Raw genomic sequence first — 20,598 nt, 5'->3', positions numbered from 1 at the left:
TATAATGCAACTCTTGCTTTTTCTAAACAATTCTATCCCACGGTAATCGGAATTTTAGCCTACTTAGCGGAAATAGCTAGAGTTTTACAAGAGTATAAATATAAATCCGGTTATCAAGCGGCTATTTTTGATATGACAACAAAATTTAAGAAGTATTTTTCCCATCCCAACTTTATTTATATTGGGTTCTCTTTTAAATCCTTGTTTAAAAGTGTCTTATACTAAAGCATTGGTTAATCAAATTTATACATTTTTAGAAATTGAAGAGGGAGTTCAACCATCTTTAGCTGAAGCCGAACTCGCTATTGATGCCGAGTTTAAAAAAGTTTTTAGTCATTATTCTAATTTGGAAAAACATGCTACACCCGTTGCTCCACGCCCTACTACTTCTCAAAGTAGCAAAAAGGGCTTGTCGGGTTTGTCGCATTTAAAAGTTTTACATTCACATCCAACTCCTTCTTGTAATGCAAACTTTGATGAATATCACTTTTATTTGATGCAGCCAAATGTGGATATCAAAGAACTAGATGAATTGGACGTCTTAGCATGGTGGAAGAAATACAAGGCAAGTCATCCGATACTCTCAAGAATGGCTCGAGATATCCTTACAGTTCAAGTATCAACCGTGGCTTCGGAGAGTGCATTTAGCCAAGGAAGACAACAAATTGGATACTATAGACACTCATTATCCGGCTTCAGCTTGCAAGTACTAGTGTTCATTCGCGATTGGATTAGATCGGAGCGACGCAACCAAAACTTAGAAGTGGAGGAAGGCGAAGAGGAAGAGATTGAAGATTTGATAGCAAGTGGAGCGGACCAAATGGAAGACTTTGAAGATATCTCCATGGCCGACTATGATATGTGGCAATTAACCAAATGATTGAGAATTGGTGATTTTATTATTTTACTATTTCTTTGCAATTCATGTATTATTTGCAAGTTAAAAAAACTACAACTTGCAAATAAATGTTATCCAAGAATGAATAAAATATATGGCTCATTAAGCTTTCTTCTATTTACTTGTGTTCATATTTTTACTTATATTAAGTTAGGAATATACCTAAAATATACTAAGAATATACTTATAATATACATCTACTTAAATTAAAAACTAGGAAGTTATATACTTGAAAAATAACTAAAATATACTAAGAATATATTTATAATATAAATATACTTAATTCATAAAATACGTATTTATAAACTTAGAAAAAAATTAAGCTATAAAAACTTAAGTTATAATATATAAGTATATAGTATACATATAACTTAAACATACATACATATATATATAAGTTATATAACCTAAGTATATTGATATATATAAGTATATTCTTAGTATATTTTAGATATATGTAGTATAACTTAAGCATATATTAGTATATACTTATAATATACATCTACTTAATTAAAAATTAGAAAGTTATATACTTGAAAAATAACTAAAATATACTAAGAATATATTTATAATATAAATATACTTAATTCATAAAATACGAATTTATAAACTTAGAAAAAAATTAAGCTATAAATAACTTAAGTTATAATATATAAGTATATATAGTATACATATAACTTATATATATATATATATATATATATATATATATATATATATATATATACACGTATATGCTGTATTGCTGTTAGTCAGTAAATATATAAACCTTACTTATAAACTTATATAACATATGTAAATATACCTACAATATACTAATAAATACTGTAATATATATATATATATAATATACAAAAAAAAAAAAGAGGTTTTGGACACTTTTGAACTGGACCGGTCCGGTTTTGGTTATTGAACCGGTAAACCGGAACCAATGGCCGGTTCCGGTTTTTGAACCGGAAACCGGCCAGTTTGTTAACCGGTTATCGGTCTGGTCCGGTTCAAACCGGTTAACATGTTTAGCCCATAGATATTAGTAGCTCAAATAAAACCCAACAAATATCAAATCAATACTAATACTAACAAAAGAAATTCAATTTTAACACTAAGAATGAAAATAATGTCGGATATCTATTCTTAGTTTTATATTGATTTAGACAGTGAAAATAAATAATAATTTTTTTTTTAAAATAGTTAGTTATATAATTAATACTTATTAGTCATACTTATTTAGCATGACTTAGCACTTTTAGATTAATCATTTTCTATAGACACTTATAAATTAGCCGTATTTATTATAGTATGACTTAGTACTTTTAGATTATGTTCATTTTATTTTATGTAATTTCATTACTATTTTTTGTCGAATATTTTAGTACAATGTCATCTCTAATCTCATATTTTGTGTTATTTTCTAAAAAATATCTTAATTAGATAGTCTATCTTACTAGAACTAAAGAAATGTTTGAAGTATAAGCTATATATTTTGTACGAAGACTTTACCGAAACAAACCCGAAAAAATCGAGAAAACCCATAGTTGAAAAATGCGACTTTTGTTGATTTAGTTTAGTTTATAAATTTAAAAACTCGATACAATTAATTTGATTTAGTATTTTAAAAATTTGAACCAACTCAATTCATGTAAACCGTATGTATGACCTACAACTTTAGGAGGCATGTGCAATTAACTGAAAAAATAAAGTAACCCCCGCGGACCAAATTTATATATTGCGGCATAATAATTCAAAGGAAACCCGCCGTGAAATTGGTGGGAAAAAGAAGTAGGAGAAGAGGATTGACAGAGAGATATGCCGGTTGCAAGACCTGAGTTATCTGATGCTAGAGTTATTGCTCATCAGAGGCGGACCCAGGATTTTGAGTTCGGGGGTACTGGACCCAGGAATTTTGAGTTCGGGGTGCTCTATTAACTATTTATATCTGTTTCTTTTATATTTTCTATACAATTATACACTCCGTGATTAAGTTTAATGGGTGCCGGAGCACCCAAACTTTACACATGGGTCCGCCCCTGATGCTCATGTCGACATGGATTGCTTCTACGTTCAAGGTTTGGGATTTATTTCACACTTTATTCATTTGTATTCATGTTCTTTAGGGCATAAGTAGACTAGATACTATATGTAGCATCCCTTCATTTCCCTTTTGAAAAAAACACAATTGTTTCCGTTCCTTTCTACTCGAATTGCCTATGGAATTCCAATGATAAGCTACAAAACAGAAAGTTGAATTTTTCACAGTATGAAAACGCTGTCCTTTAGGGTTTCTTGTACTCCCTGTTCCAATTTATGTGTCACACTTTGCTTTTTAGTCTGTCTCAAAAACAATGTCAGCTTTCTATAATTATAAACAATTTAACTTTAAGATTAACCTTTAACCCTTAATCACTTAAATATCAGTTTATTTTAGACCACAAATTTCAAAAGTATTCTTTTCTTTTTCAAACTTCGTGCCAAGTTAAACAGTGCCATATAAATTGGTACGGAGGCAGTAGTTTGGTTCCTCTTTTACCCGAATCACTTATAGAATTCCAATGAATAGCTACAAAAACAGAAAGTTGAATTTTCACATATGTAAATGTTGTCCTTAAAACCATAAAGTACGTGACTTGATGCGCAGTTCAGTTAGAAGCCAATCAGAGGCAGAGCCAGGATTTTTAGTTTATGGGTTCTAGACTATAATCCATTTTGCTTATTTGGTTTGGTATAGATTATTTATACATATCAAATGATTTTTTTTTTTAACACAAACATAGTTTGAGCGAAAGCTAGAAAGCTAAAATTGTGCCTCCATCCCTGAAGTCAATACTTCCTTGAGCATGTTCCTTTAAACTTCTGTTGTTTCTTAGCCAGATCACTTTTTTTGGTAGCTCTTCTATAGTTTGGTGAGAGGTCACTGATATTTGTTGGTTTAAGGAATTGGGTGTTCTTGCACCCACGGGTGTAGCCCTGACCTTCAATTAAAATTCATCTTAAGCAAGTTTTCTATAAATTTAAAAGTACTAAAAGTTCTCTATATTTTCTACTAGGGTTAAAAGACTCCTAAAGATAAACCAAATGCACTAACATGACTAAAATATATTCCCAACTAATTGGTATTGCCGATATAGATCTTTTTTTTTTTTTTTTTCACTTTCCCCTATCTTTCGTGAAGTCTACATGATTTCTAATTCAACTTCATTAGCCATGACAACATTTCACACTCTTGCATAAGGTCACTTGAGATGTTATCATTTTTGTTTTGGTCTAACCAGTTTTGTCAAAGTTGCGCTTAAGCCTTGAAGCGAGTCTCAAAACATGTTGAGCGCTTCGCCTCGCTTTATGTACGCTTCAGTGTCATCATTAAGGCTCTAAGATGTACTTTTCCTTGCCAATGAGCCTCTCTTGAAGAGGTGATAGCTCCATGGTCAAGAATGGCGCTATAGAAGCCCTAAGAAGATCGTCGTCAAGGTCACAAGCTAAGGAGATGCAAGCCAAGGTTGTTGGGCTTCAATTGGAAATCAAAATGATGCTTATCATGGAAGAAAAGCCCAAGAACGAGTCCAATAATTATGCAAAAGAATGGGCTAAATACTGTACATATTTCATGATCCAAGTCCAAGCTCAAGAGGAGGAAGATTGGGCCCCACATGGGGCTGAAGTTTCTGCCCAAGAAAGGAATTAAATCCAACCCAAATTGGGTTGGAGAAAGTCACACGTACAAAAGTGACTTTTTGGGGCAACCTTCTTCTTATTCTATTAGGAAGAAGTTTGCCAATTATTTTACATGCTTTCCTAGTTTAATCCTAGTTAGGTTTTAGTATTTAATTATTTCCATAAAAGTAGATTCTAATCCCATTCTATTTGGGATAAGTTTCCCTATATATAGGGGTGGATTTTGTTATTTTCAAGACACAAAAAATATTATTATTATTGAGAGTTTCTCTATTTTACACCTTTGTGTGGCTACTTTGGATTTATCTTGCAACCTTATAAGAACGATTCTTTTTAAGAGGTAAGATTAATTCGTACTTGATATCTTTGGTTCTTATTCGTCAATTAAAGAAGGTAATTAGTCTTATACTAATTATTGTCTCTAATTTCTTCGAAATAGGGGTCTAGATCACCTTTTGATATAAGTTCTTGAATTGACTCTATTAGTATCTTAATTAGTCTTAATCCGCTAATTTTGAATACTAAGACCAATTAGGGTTCTTATCACTTAATCTTGAAATTTGGGGATTTTATTCTTGAATTTTGCCTATCTTTATATTCTCGTCTTTAATCTTCATATTTTCGCTTCCGCATTATAATCTTGTTTTGTTCAAGTAACCCGATTCTTATCAAGTGGTATAAGAGCGGTGCTATCAAGGTTCCGTTCTTGATAATCTTGGGAGTTTCGAAAAAAAAAAAACGAAAATTCTCTTTTTCTTTTAGTAGCTTAAAATAGTAAAGCTATATAGCCAAAAAAAAAAAATCTTGCAAATTAAGAAACTCCATAGTTATTGTGTTTCTTGTTTTTTCCAACATCAAGAAGGAAAATCAAGAAGAGGGGAAATTTAAAAAAAAAAAAAAAAAAAATTCATACAAATTGGTCTTTTTCTTGTCTCGCCAAACCCAATCCGTCTTGGAGTTGGTAGTTTTTTTTCTTTCTTCTACATCTTACTTCTAAAGGATTGTGCTAGTACGGTTTATATATAAATCCTAAAGGAACCAGCCAAAGGTAGTAATTTGAGTGGAAAAGGGCAAGAGAGGGTGAGATCAACTGAGGGAAAAAGTCGAATTGAGAGATATTTATTCCTTAATATATTTTTTTTTTCAAGATGTCTCAAACAGGAAAGGAGAGTGAAGCGGGCACTCAAAACAACTTAGTCGAGATGCTCAGAATGATTACCGCTCGACTTGAAGCGTTAGAGGCAGCCCAAAATCCACCTAATCCGGTGAACATAGCCGATGTGCGGAGAATCCAACAACATCCGGTTCCTCAGGTTAGGAGACAAGCTGTTCGACCTCCTCAATTCCAACAAGGTGAGGATCAGTTTGGAGATAATGAGGACGAATTTGAGGAAGCTTACCAAAGGAGGAACGAAAGAAGGGCACCACGAGCTAGGGCTGAGGATGACAATCTTAGTAGCATTAAGATGAAGATCCCTACTTTCAAGGGAACAAGAGATCCAGACTTGTACCTTGATTGGGAGAGAAAGGTGGACGCCATCTTTGACTGTCATAACTACTCTGAAGGTAAGAAGGTTAAACTTGCTGTGGTTGAATTTTCTGACTATGTTGCTAGTTGGTGGAAGAAATATAGCAGAGACAGACTAGACAATGGAGAACCGCCCGTTGCGACATGGGACGAGATGAGGAGGGTTATGCGAAAGCGTTTTGTGCCATCACACTTTCAAAGAGATCTGCAACAACGCCTTCAAACTCTTAGGCAAGGTTCTAAGTCTGTGGATGATTACTTTAAGGCTATGGATATGGCTATGATCCAAGCAAATTGTAATGAAGATGAGGAAGCCACTATGGCTAGGTTTCTTAATGGGTTAAATGGAGAAATAGCTGATAGAGTAGAATTGCAACAATATGTAAACTTAGATGAGTTGGTAGAGTTGGCTGAAAAAGTAGAAAAACAGATTAAAAGGAAGCAACAAGCTAGCTCATGGAAAAGCCGATCTACTGCAGCTCCAAGGAGGCCATGGCCAACACATGAGGAGAAAACTCTGCCCAAAGCACAAGATGATAAGGGCAAAGGTAAATGAGAGGCCAAAGATGGAGGTAAAACTTTTAACACAAAAACTTCTACTCCTTCTACACCTTCTAGTGCGATACAATGTTACAAATGTCAAGGGAGGGGACATAAGGCGTTTGAATCTCCAAATAGAAGAACTATATTAATTAAAGATAACGGGGAATATGAGAGTGAAAAAAGTGAGGGAGAAGAAGAAGAAGAGGGTGTTGAGAGTGAGGACGAGAGAGATGTGGGTTCTCATGCTGAGGGAACTTTTTTTGGGGTAGTTAGGCGTCTTATGAACATTACTATGGGAGAGCTTGATGAGGCACAAAGAGAAAATATTTTTCATACACGATGTGGGATAAAGGGTAAAATTTGCTCTATGATAATTGACAATGGTAGTTGTGCTAACGTGGTGAGCGCATATGTGGTGGAGAAATTGGGAATTCCATGCACGAAACGTAAGACCAATTATAAGCTCCAATGGTTGAATGAATGTGGAGAGCTCAAGGTGAGTAAACAATGCATGATTTCTTTTTCTATTGGGGAGTATTCTGATGAAGTTCTCTGTGATGTTGTACCAATGCAAGTTTGTCATATTTTATTGGGACGACCCTGGCAATACGACAGATATGCTTCCCATTGTGGAAGGAGAAATAAGTACTCTCTTGAACATAAGGGAAAGAAGTATATTTTGGCACCCTTAACTCCTTCCGAAGTGTATGAAGACCAACAACGATTGAAAGAAACAATGGGAAAACATGGGGAAGGATAAAAAAAAAAGAGTAAGATAAGAGAGGAAAAAAATCAATTGAGGCGTGAGGAGAGAGAGGGCAGCGACGAGAGAAAAGAAAAGGTGGGAAAGAGTGATAAAAAAGAAAGAATTGGTGAGAGGAAAGAGGCTAAGGGTGAAAAAATAGTGAGCCTTGCAAAAGCCAAAAAGTGTTTACTTGCAAAAAAAGAGGGGTTGCCCATTATCTTGCTTACATATAGGGAAGTTATGATTAACACTAACGATTTAGCTCCTTCTTTGCCTAGTGTTGTTTCAAAACTTTTGCAGGATTTTGACGATGTCTTTCCTGAGGATATCCCTAAGGGGTTACCCCCTTTGAGAGGAATAGAACATCAAATTGACTTTGTGCCTGGATCTCAATTGCCGAATAGGCCTGCTTATAGAAGCAATCCCGATGAAACAAGGGAACTACAAAGACAAGTAGAAGAGTTGCTTGAAAAGGGATTTGTGAGAGAAAGTATGAGCCCGTGCTCTGTTCCCGTGCTTTTGGTACCCAAAAAAGATGGTACTTGGAGGATGTGTGTGGATTGTCGCGCCATCAACAAAATAACGGTAAAGTATCGCCATCCTATTCCCCGTCTAGATGATATGCTTGACCAATTGCATGGTTCTAAAATATTTTCTAAAATTGATTTAAAAAGTGGATACCACCAAATTCGAATGAATCCCGGAGATGAGTGGAAAACTGCTTTCAAAACTAAGTATGGCTTGTATGAGTGGTTAGTGATGCCGTTTGGTTTAACTAATGCACCTAGTACTTTCATGAGACTAATGAACCATATCTTTAAGGATTTTCATGGCAAATTTGTTGTGGTCTATTTTGATGATATTCTGATCTTTTCAACCTCTCTTGAAGAACATGTGGAACACTTGAGGTTAGTTTTTGATGTGCTTAGGGAGCAAAAATTGTATGCTAATTTGTCAAAGTGCACGTTTTGTGTTGATAAAGTAATCTTTCTTGGTTTTGTTGTTAGCTCAAAGGGTGTTGAGGTTGATGTAGATAAAATTAAAGCAGTTAAAGAATGGCCTACACCTAAGAGCGTGACGGAAGTTAGGAGTTTTCATGGACTTGCTAGTTTTTATAGGAGATTTGTGAGGGACTTTAGTACAATTGTTGCACCATTAACTGAAGTCATAAAAAAGGATAAGGCTTTTAATTGGGGAAAAGAACAAGACCATGCATTTAATGTCTTGAAGGATAAGTTGTGTTCTGCACCTTTGTTGCAATTACCTGATTTTTCTAAATCCTTTAAAATTGAATGTGATGCTAGTGGAAAAGGTATAGAGGCTGTTTTAATGCAAGATTCTAAGCCTATTGCATATTTTAGTGAGAAATTGAGTGGAGCTACATTGAATTATTCTACTTATGATCGTGAGTTATACGCATTGGTAAGGGCTTTGGCTACTTGGCAACATTATTTGTGGCCGCGTGAGTTTGTGATAAAGACTGACCATGAGTCATTGAGGTACTTGAAAGGCCAAGCTAAGTTGAGTAGGCGACATGCCAAGTGGGTGGAGTTCATTGAGACGTTTCCTTATGTGATTTCATACAAGCAAGGTAAGGACAATGTGGTGGCTGATGCATTATCCCGCAGGTACGTTCTTGTCTCTACTCTTACTTCTAAACTAATGGGATTTGAGCACATTAAAGGGTTGTATCTTGATGATTCCGAGTTTGGGGTTGCTTATGCTGCATGTTTGAAGGGACCCTTTGAGAAGTTCATTGTACGTGATGGGTTCCTTTTCAAGGAAAATAAGTTGTGTGTTCCAATATGTTCATTGCGTGAGGTTTTTGTAAAAGAGGCACATTGCGGGGGTCTTATGGGACATTTTGGAGTGCCAAAGACCTTAGATATACTTGCTGAAAATTTCTTTTGGCCTGGCATGCGCAAGGATGTAGAAAAATTTTGTGCACAATGTTTAGAATGTAAACATGCTAAATCTAGGGTTTTGCCACATGGGTTGTACACGCCTTTACCTGTTCCGATTTCACCTTGGATAGATATCTCTATGGATTTTGTCTTAGGTTTGTCGAAAACAAAGTATGGTAAGGATAGTGTCTTTATTGTGGTGGATAGATTCTCTAAGATGGCTCGTTTCATTCCATGCTTGAAAACTAATGATGCTTCTCATGTGGCTGATTTGTTTGTTAAAGAAATTGTGAAATTACATGGAATACCTAGAACTATTGTTAGTGATAGGGATGTTAAGTTTTTGAGCCACTTTTGGCGTGTTCTTTGGGGAAGGCTAGGGACCAAATTGTTGTTTTCTACTTCTTGTCACCCACAAACTGATGGGCAAACTGAGGTGGTGAATAGAACTTTAGGTAACATGTTGCGGGCTGTTTTGAAAGGTAAATTAACTTCTTGGGAGGATCACTTGCCTTTGGTGGAATTTGCATATAATAGAACTATTCATTCTTCTACTGGGTCTTCTCCTTTTGAAGTTGTTTATGGTTTTAATCCCCTTACTCCCCTTGATTTAGTGCCATTGCCTACTAATGATGTTGCTAGTCTTGATGGAACAAATAAAGCTGAGATGATGAGAAAAATACATGAGCGAACTAGACAGGCCATTGAAAAGAGGAATGAGCAAGTTGCTTCGAGAAGAAACAAAGGACGAAAACAAGTCATCTTTGAGCCTGGGGACTCAGTTTGGGTTCACATGAGGAAAGAAAGGTTTCCTTCTAAAAGGAAGTCTAAATTGTATGCTAGAGGCGATGGACCCTTCAAAGTTCTTGAGCGAATTGGAGACAATGCTTACAAGTTGGACCTGCCTGGTGAGTATCAAGTAAGTGCTACTTTCAATATTGCTGACTTGTCCTTGTTTGATGAAGGGTTAAATTCGAGGACGAATTATTTTCAAGAAGAGGGGGATGATAGCTCCATGGTCAAGAATGACGCTATAGAAGCCCTAAGAAGATCGTCGTCAAGGTCACAAGCTAAGGAGATGCAAGCCAAGGTTGTTGGGCTTCAATTGGAAATCAAAAGGATGCTTATCATGGAAGAAAAGCCCAAGAACGAGTCCAATAATTATGCAAAAGAATGGGCTAAATACTATACATATTTCATGATCCAAGTCCAAGCTCAAGAGGAGGAAGATTGGGCCCCACATGGGGCTGAAGTTTCTGCCCAAGAAAGGAATTAAATCCAACCCAAATTGGGTTGGAGAAAGTCACACGTACAAAAGTGACTTTTTGGGGCAACCTTCTCCTTATTCTATTAGGAAGAAGTTTGCCAATTATTTTACATGCTTTCCTAGTTTAATCCTAGTTAGGTTTTAGTATTTAATTATTTCCATAAAAGTAGATTCTAATCCCATTCTATTTGGGATAAGTTTCCCCTATATATAGGGGTGGATTTTGTTATTTTCAAGACACAAAAAATATTATTATTATTGAGAGTTTCTCTATTTTACACCTTTGTGTGGCTACTTTGGATTTATCTTGCAACCTTATAAGAACGATTCTTTTTAAGAGGTAAGATTAATTCGTACTTGATATCTTTGGTTCTTATTCGTCAATTAAAGAAGGTAATTAGTCTTATACTAATTATTGTCTCTAATTTCTTCGAAATAGGGGTCTAGATCACCTTTTGATATAAGTTCTTGAATTGACTCTATTAGTATCTTAATTAGTCTTAATCCGCTAATTTTGAATACTTAGACCAATTAGGGTTCTTATCACTTAATCTTGAAATTTGGGGATTTTATTCTTGAATTTCGCCTATCTTTATATTCTCGTCTTTAATCTTCATATTTTCGCTTCCGCATTATAATCTTGTTTTGTTCAAGTAACCCGATTCTTATCAAGAGGTGATACTAGATAATTGATATTTCACTAAATCATAATGTTTTTACACTTTCTTTGTCCGTATATTTGTTTTTCATGCTTATTATTATTTGTCTTGGAATAAACATATATTTATGTATATTTGTATTTTTGCACCATTGCGCCTTTTTCATTAAAGCCCGCTCTTTATTTGCGCTTTGCGCTTAAAGCCCCAACTGACCTTAGAGTTTTTTTTTGCGCTTTTTGCTTTTGATAACACTAGGTCTAACCTTGTATAAACATCCACCTCTTGCATAACTCATCCTTGGATCAACATTCACTCCCATATATTATTCTTGGTTTTAGAACCATTTTATAAAACTTGCCTTTCACCTTGGTGTTTTAAGTATGTATTCTGTGTAATTTATAAAAGAAGTGCTCTTTCTGTAATGATCATGAGATAATGATGTTACCATATTTTGTTAATAATAGTTATGTTACCATCTTTTTCTTGAGTAATATCTTTTTGCTGTGCAATTTCGTTATGCGATGCTATCATCTTTGTAGTCTGGCTAACTGGTAACACTGTGTATATGTAGTGGAGCAGTGAAAGCAACATAGTCTAAGAGGTAAACCCACTGCTGTTGTACAGTACAATTCTTGGCAAGGCGGGGGGCTGATCGCTGTCAGTTATGAGGCTCGTAAGTTTGGGGTGAAGCGGTGAGTCTGTATAATTTTTGGTTGTATGAGTAGTCAACTGGTTATTCTTGGAGAACTTAATACTTATCAAACGTCTGAGCACTGAAATATTTACATGTTTAAGCTCAATGCGAGGTGATGAAGCAAAGCAAGTTTGTCCGGAGATTCATCTTGTTCAAGTCCCAGTTGCCCGTGGTAAAGCTGATCTTAATGATTACAGGAATGCAGGCTCAGAGGTCCCTTGATACTGAAAGCTATCATTGTGCTCTATGAATGAATAATTTGTGCTGATAATCATACCATAATATAATTTCAGGTTGTCACCATACTTGCTAGAAGAGGCCGATGTGAGCGAGCTTCAATTGATGAAGTGTATTTGGATCTCACTATAGCTGCTGAAGCAATGTTGGCAGATAATCCTCCAGAGCACCTGGAAACAATCAGGGAAGAAGCAGTGAAATCACATATTTTGGGTCTTGAGGAAGTAGGTGTCATTTAAAGCAGCATTTTTCTTTTTGTGTTTTTCCCCTTGGCACATGAGGTCAGAAACGTTAGTGCAATCCGTCATAGCATTCAAGAGCAACATTAGTTTAGGTATTGAAGTTGGATTTTGCCTAGAAGGTTCTTTCAAGCTCCAACAGATCAGCAGAGCATTTCAATGAACTATCAAAGCCTATTTTATCATTTCAAGTTATGAAATGCTAGAACAGAAAGTAATCTCAATTTTTTTTTTTTTTAAAATAGTAAAACCACCAAAATGGTGGGAAAATCTCTAATATGTTTTGAGATGATAGTACTGGAGATAGGAAGATATGTACGGCAGGCCTACATCTGTACAGCATACGATAGACTTCTGCACAAATAATGTTACAAATATTTTGTATTGGCTTTTTACGAAAAATCATTTTTGTTTTTTGTGTTATATTTACATTTTTTTTATATTTTATCCATATCCCTCATGTTTTTGCTGATATCTGCTGACTTAGTTTCCTGCAGAGGTTGGTAATGATGCCAGAGAGAAGGTCAGACATTGGCTCACTAGAAGTGACGCTACTCGCCGTGATAAGTTATTAGCATGTGGAGCCTTTATTGTTGCAGAACTTCGGCTGCAAGTATTAGAAGAGACTGAGTTTACTTGTTCTGCAGGCATTGCTCATAATAAGGTGGAAATATTTAATATTTTGTAACAAAAATAAGGTGGATATAATTCTCCGGTTAAATGAGAAATGCATAAATATATATTTGATGATTTGTTTTGGAAGAATGTTTTTAGTAACTTGAGTATGAAATTGTGAGCAGATGCTGGCCAAACTTGCAAGTGGAATGAATAAACCTGCTCAGCAAACTGTGGTGCCTTTCTCATCCATCAGCAAATTACTTGGAACTTTGCCTATAAAGAAAATGTAGGGGTTAACACAGAAATCCTTTGTTGACACCTTGTTACCATCTATTGAGCAGTTAATAGTATGTTGGATGCTTAGTTATGTCTTAATTTTATTGAGGTTGTTTTCTATACTTTTTATATGTTTATTCTCAGTCTTTTCCGTTGACTGCTCTATGGTGATGTGGCACATGGTTTCTATAATGTAAATGGTGTTTTTGGCTTCTTTATTCCTTTTACAATGGCTTGGGGCACAATTTGTTCACAGGAAACAGCTTGGAGGAAAGCTTGGAACTTCTTTGCAAATTGACTTAGGTGTGAACACTGTTGGGGATCTGCTCCAGTTTTCAGAAGAAAAGCTACAAGACTATTATGGAGTGAATACTGGGTGATAATCTATTCTCAGTCTTAGATGTGTTGTTAGTCTTTGTAAATCTTTGTCCGTCTCTCATTGGCAATGTTGGGGATGACTCGTCTTAGGAAAAAAGTCCACTAGTTGAATTACTACAACTGTGAATTAAAAAAAGAAAGAAACTAAGGAATTTGATGACCAATTCGTCTCAAGATAGCTGAACTCACTATACTTTAGTAATATTCTTATAATTTAAGTGGAATTATTTATTTATATGGTCTTATAGGGTGTTCGGGTCTTAAAAGCTGGTCAAACTAGCTGTTAAACCAAAAAGTAATTGAAAGCTAGTTGGGTCAGTTTTTAAGCTAACCCAAATACCCTCTTAGATTGTTCTCTCTCTCTTCTAATGGAATAACTCAATAAAGTTTACCAAAAAAACTCAATAAAGTTAAACAGGAAATACAACTATACTTTTTTGGAATGGTAAAGATAAAATGAAACACGGCTGTACTGATAACCTTGCTTTTGCGTTTTCCCAATTAAATCCATCATTATTTCTGTTACTTCTTCTTCTGTTCTGTTCCTGAGCTGATATATGCGCCTACTTCAGTTTTATAATTTTGATTCTTTTTCTTAAATTGTTTGATGTGTGAGGAAAACGGGTAGGACACTCGTGATCAGATTGGTCAAGTATGTTTTGTCCTGAAAATCGTTCTTATTTCTTCAATAAGGTACTTCTTATATCTTGATAAAAGCTAGTGAAGTTGATTGAAAATCATACTGCAAATGTCATTTCTCGATAACCTTATTCAGTCATCGAAATTAAAATTATTGAGAGACCAGATATTTGGATGTTTAATAAGATTTATCTCCAAACTCCAGCTTAGCATTAACTCCGTTGCGAGTCTCGTCAATCGGAACTATGTCGTCCACAAATAACCTACACCATGGCACTTGACCTTGGATTTGCCGCGTCAATCCATCCATCACCAAAGCAAATAAAAACGGGCTAAGAGCTGATCCCTTGTGCAACCCCATCAAAACTGGAAAGTGCTCCGAGTCCCCTCCCACTGTCCGGACCCTTGTCTGGGCACCCTCATACATGTCCTTGATTGCCCAAATTTACGCCACAGGAACGTCTCTACGCTCCAAACATGTCCAAAGAACCTCCCTTGGCACTTTGTCGTATGACTTTTCTAGGTCGATGAACACCATATGCAAGTCCCGCTTGCTCTCCCTATACTGCTCCACTAGTCTCTTTACAAGATGGATTGCTTCTGTAGTTGAGCGCCCCGGCATGAATCCGAACTGATTCTCGAAAATAGACACGCCTCTCCTCACCCTCATCTCCACAACTCTCTCCCAAACTTTCATAGTGTGGCTTAGCAGTTTGATATCCCTATAGTTATTGCAACTCTGAATATCACCCTTATTCTTGTACAACGGAATCATCGTACTCTCTCTCCATTCTTCGGGCATCCTCGCCGTCTTAAAAATGACATTAAACAGCCCAGTCAACCACTCCAAACTTGCCTTGCCTGCGCTCTTCCAAAATTCCCCCGGAATCTCATCTGGCCATGTCACTCTTCCGCTGCGCATCCTACGAGCCGCACCCTTAACCTCCTCAACCTTTATACACCTATAATACCCAAAATCACGGTGCCTCTTGGGGTGCTCCAACTCTCCCAACACTATATCTCTGTCTCCTTCTTCGTTCAAGAGTTTATGGAAGTATGACTGCCATCTTCGTCTAATGAGAGCTTCATCCACCGGTACTTTGCCGTCCTCGTCCTTGATGCACTTCACTTGATCTAGGTCACGTGCCCTCCCTCTCCCTCGCCTTGGCTAGTCTGTACAACTTCTTATCCCCGCTGGTTGTTCCAATTTTTCTCTTTCGCCGGTTGTTTCTGCCTCTAGTTATTTGACAGTTCAGTTAAGAAAGCTTGGACCCATGAAAGTGAATCAGATAAACAATTTCTTGAAATGTCTTACGACATCCCAAATCTTGCTTAAGTTTTCCTGTTGTTTAGCTTTAACTGAGATTTCTTTTTCATTACATTTCTTGGTTGGTGTAGTACTTCTTGCAAATGCTTAGTGTAATGGTATTAAATTCTGCTAGTTAAATCTTTTGGCAGGGTACACGATCTATTATGAATTATTTTCATAACCAAGAGGATACCTGCCCTCAAGTTAAACTATCCGGCGAAAAGCTTATCCAAGATGCTCCGCTTTTGTCACCTTCAGGTTGTATGCCGTGATGCTAGTTATTACCTTTATTTGTCTGTTGGCCTTCTTTTTTTAATTGATTACCTTTTGGAATTGAAATTTACAAGAGAACTGTCTAGGAAGTGGAGGTCATGCGACATTGCGGTCAACGGAGCCATGGATAGCACATTGTGAGGAAGATACAGAGACTAAACATTCCTTGCCACTGGACAGGCAGGAAGAGGACAAGGAGATGGGTAAAGAAAAGGTCTGATGTCATTCTTATTTATTTGAATCTGTGTTGGTTTAATACAAGAACATCATCCATACAACATAATGTTTCCAAATCCTGATTCAGACATAATCCATTTTATGCTATAATAAATTACTTAATAGACCTGGTCTTTCAATATTCAGTGATACAGTGATATGCATGCTTTCTGTATTTTCCATTTTGATGGTCTTCTATGGTGCAACACAGTTACAATCTAGGGTCATCTTGACCAGGGCTTTGTTTTTTTTTTTTTTGGCCATCTGAGCAGCTGCCAGATAAAGAGACTTCGATATGCTCTTCACCAGGTACTTCTTCCTATTCGTTCTAATAGCTAAAATTTCGGTAAATATTTCCTTATCTTTTGCTTCTTCCCCATTTTGGTTTTACTATTACTTTTCAATGCTACTTTAGATGCTGAAGTGTATCGGGGATGGGAGAAAGATCAGACTGAATCAAGCGGGAGACTTTCTTACTGAAAAGATTAGAGATACTTTAGAGTCGGAGGAAGGGAAGAAGTCAAACAAAGAAAAGGTTCCAAAATCCATTCTGTTATTTCATTGGTATAAGTACTTATCTCATGGATCCTAGCTGTGTATTGACTGTATTTCCAGTTTCTCCTTACCCATTTAGCTTTCTTTAAATGCGTAGGCTTTTTTTATTCCCCATTGTCCTTTTCAATATTGTTGCTCTTTTACTTTTTGTATGAACTGTGCATTTTTCTATTCCATGACTTCAAGATGACAGATTGTTTGAGTAGTCAGATTTAGGTTTCCTCTCCGCACTTTCCTTGTTCAAGTATTTTTTACTTTACTGTAGTATATATGTCGTAGTAAAGCTTATTACTTGGGTACTAAGATTTAGGTTTTTTAATTATTTATACCTTCAACAATATGTATGAAGGAGAAGACTCAATATGCAACTGCCTAAGAACATCTAATAGATTTATCTTCATGAGGTTGATAGATCTCTTTTGGTTGATAGAGATCATATTTCTATAATCTAAACATTAGGTCAAGTTAGAAATTTCTATAATCTAAACATTAGGTCAAGTTAGAGAACATAAGCATCAGAATGTTTATCAAAGAGATCTTACTTTATCAAAAAAGGTTATCAAACAGATCTTTCCTCTCCTTCTATACCTTGCTATGCAAATGCTTCACATATAAAAAGAGGTCATTTAAGGTATGCACACCTTTGCTGCACTGGAAAGAAGTCATCAATGATCTCAGCCACTGAATCAGTGGTATCAGTTTCACCTATACCCCTTTCAGATTGTGAGGCACCATGTTTGGAGTTGATGCCTCAAAATTGTCTTGGAGTAAATGTCCAGCATACAAATATTGATAAGTAATCTTTGTTTTGATTGCTTCAGAAAACTGTTTTTAAGCTTCTTTTGCTATTGCTATATCAGGGAATGTTGACAATCTCACGATATTTTCAAAGTCAACATTCTGGGACTCTCTTAACAGGAGATCATGCTAGCACTAGTAAGCTAAGCGAATCATCCTGCTTGTCAGGTAACAGATTCACCAGCTAGTGTGATCTTTTTCCGTTCTCTTTCCATTTTACTCTCCCCTGTCGTTTTACATGATCGTGTTCTCGTGTTTGGCTTAACATGGTGTTTAAGATGTTATTTGACTTAGTGGTAGTGGTAGAATATATTCAAGTAATAGTCGAATAATTAGCATATCACACCAAATATTAAATCTGAATAATTAAATGAATTTGAAGCTTTAAGAGTTGTACTCCCTCAGTTCAAATTATGACACTTTTTGGACGTCGTTCCATTTTATACGTCTTTCACATTTTTGAATTCAAATAATTAAATTATTTAACTTTTGAACTTTGGTGTGATGTTTCTGTATCAAACGAACTTTTCAACCATTACTTCATTATTACCATCACTAAGTTAATGTAAAACTCAACCTAATATCTTAAAATTCGTTCAATCAAATACCATCATATAAGATGAAATGGAGAAAATATCAGATAAATACTATTTGTGAAATGTAGTCAAAACATTGTGGGACGTCCTAAAATGGAAAAGGATGTCAGATATATCTAGAGCAGGGAGTATTAGGCCTCTTACTTGTATTTATATTTGTGCAGACCGTCAAAGTGAACTACTTCAACAAAATTCACTTGCAAGAGGTGAGTCTAGCGTCGATGCTCGTCTTTGTAGCCAGAATAAACTGAAAAGGCCTTCCTGGAGTTATGACATTGATGAGATTGACCAGGATGTGTTGAACGAGTTACCACAACAAATTCAAGAAGAGGTACAGGCATGGCTCAGGCCTCAGAAGCGATCTAATACAGTGAAAAGGGATTTGGGTATTACTCGTTATTTCTTACCTGCAAAGGATAAATAGATGCCAACAAACCTTTCCTGTGATAGGTGGATGATGTCGGAGGCCAATCTGGAGCTCAATGCCCAGATTTAACTGAATCCTACTGAATCATGAGGCCATCTTAACAAGTTGGTTAGTTAACGATTGCTGTGAGTAAACTTATAGGTATCCTATTGTTGTTTTAATATCCTTTAGTTGTTGGGATTGCCAAGCACAGAGGTCACTGCTTCAAGCGATCAGCATGAAGAAGCAGCTGATCTGGTATCACTGTGTCTAATGTTATTCATAGCATGATATTTGTGTGTGTATTAGGTTAGTATTGGCCGTGTTTTAAGGATGTGCATGTATATTCTTGAAAAGAATAAATGTAAATATATTATTATGTCAATTACCACGCTTAGGCAAACTTGCTTTCTACTATCTTCTATTCTGGGAAATGCGGGATGCTCGCTTTAAACATCAGCATCTAAGTTTTAGCTCGTCTGGCTAATAATTAGTTGTTAAAAGAAAACAAAGGACCAATGCAGGAGCAATAACAAAAAGTAGCCATGTGATGTTAAAATTTACTTTAAAAGAAAAATCTGCTTATTCGTATCCTCGATTGCATTTGTTAAAAGTTGTTCCTTTTATTGGCTAACTACTTTGAAAAATAAGAAGGATCGAGTTCTTTTCAAAGTAGTGAGATGTTCAATGCTGAAAAACTAGTGAGATGTTTACTCGACGGGATAGGCTCAGGACGGTTGTCATTTGACATCTGAGTCGTTGGAGGAATAAGATTATGCAACGAACTGGATTGTACAACTTGATGCCAAAGTAAATTTTAGAAAATGGGTAAGAGTAAGCTTATTTACAGAAATAGCCTCAAACTCTAGTAATGCTCATTGGCAAGATAAAAATTTAGACGAATTTGCCAACTCCTTTACACGAGTACCCCCACCAGTACTAGTAATCCTCATACCCTGTTTATAATATTAAAATTGAAATCCTAAATTACGTTGGGCACGCATTTGGACCTTATTACGTTAAAGGCTTATGAGCAGAAACTAAAAGAAATAGATTGTGAGTATACACGTCTCTCTAGAGTTGGAAATGGGAAAAATAAATGAAAAAAAGAAAGAAGCACGCTCGAGCAAAGGACAACAGAGCACATGAGAAAGGTGATTTCTTGCGTATTAGAGATTCAGTCTCCTTTGCCACACATGAGCAGAGGCATTTAGAAGAATATCAAACTCCTCCTAGATCTCCACAAGAAAATAATTGATTTCTGGTTTTCATAATCTAATGCTTCTTAGCACATTAAGGGGTTATTTGGTCTGCGGGATGAAGATAATAATCTCGAGATAAGTTGCTGGATTATTTTATCCCGTATTTGGTTGTAGATATCCCAATACTTGTGATATCCTTGTTTATCCCATCCCGCTTACCAAACGATCCCCAAGTATTGGCATACACGTACGCTTAAATCAATAAAAAATGTCCGTTATTATATGATGTTATTTTATAAGTATGTATTTCCATGATGTCGTTTATTTCGACATAATCGGGGAACAAATTAGTTGATCAAAACCAATTCAGAATAATGTTGAGTACATGAAAGACTCTGAGAGACTTGTCGATGTAAACCTAGTTACTAAAATGTTCCACAATCGTATCGCATTTGAAACCACAATGCATTTAATCTTTTTATGTAATTATAATCTTTCTCCACGGGCGTTGTACAATAGAATATTAATGGTAAAATATCAATTTCTTGAAACTTTGGCAAGTTATGAAAATATTACATAGATAAAAATCTAGACCTTCCAGTTTCAATTTTATTCCAAGAGTTCGATCCTATAGTAGTAATTTATTAATATTAAGTTCTGCGGCCGAAACAGGTAATCTATTAAGTTGCAACCTCAAAAATATTAATCTATTAAGTTGCAACCTCAAAAATATTAGGAAATGAAAAGTTAATCGCTTCTAAATTAAGGTTAAATGATGATAATTTCAAATTGACTAATGGCAATTGCGTGTTTTCTTCTTTTGGTATAATTAGTTTTTGATACAACTATCTATATCCGACCTAGATATGGCTATTAATTTAGATTTGCGCCGAAGTGTTCCTATCAAAGGTATCCTAGTTTCAGATAACTTTCCACAAACATGTACTCT

General features: G+C 35.7%; 2 pseudogenes; both read left to right on the top strand.

The window, feature by feature from the left end:
• Nucleotides 1-11,807: 11,807 nt before the first annotated feature.
• The window catches only part of LOC132626343 (DNA polymerase eta-like), a 39,740-nt pseudogene continuing 30,949 nt past the window's right edge, over nucleotides 11,808-20,598 (top strand).
• LOC132626344 (DNA polymerase eta-like) lies at nucleotides 13,660-18,832 on the top strand (annotated as a pseudogene).

Source organism: Lycium barbarum, chromosome 2, assembly GCF_019175385.1.
Source record: "Lycium barbarum isolate Lr01 chromosome 2, ASM1917538v2, whole genome shotgun sequence".
In the NCBI taxonomy this organism is placed as follows: domain Eukaryota; kingdom Viridiplantae; phylum Streptophyta; class Magnoliopsida; order Solanales; family Solanaceae; genus Lycium; species Lycium barbarum.
This window is presented reverse-complemented; position numbering and strand designations above follow the sequence as displayed.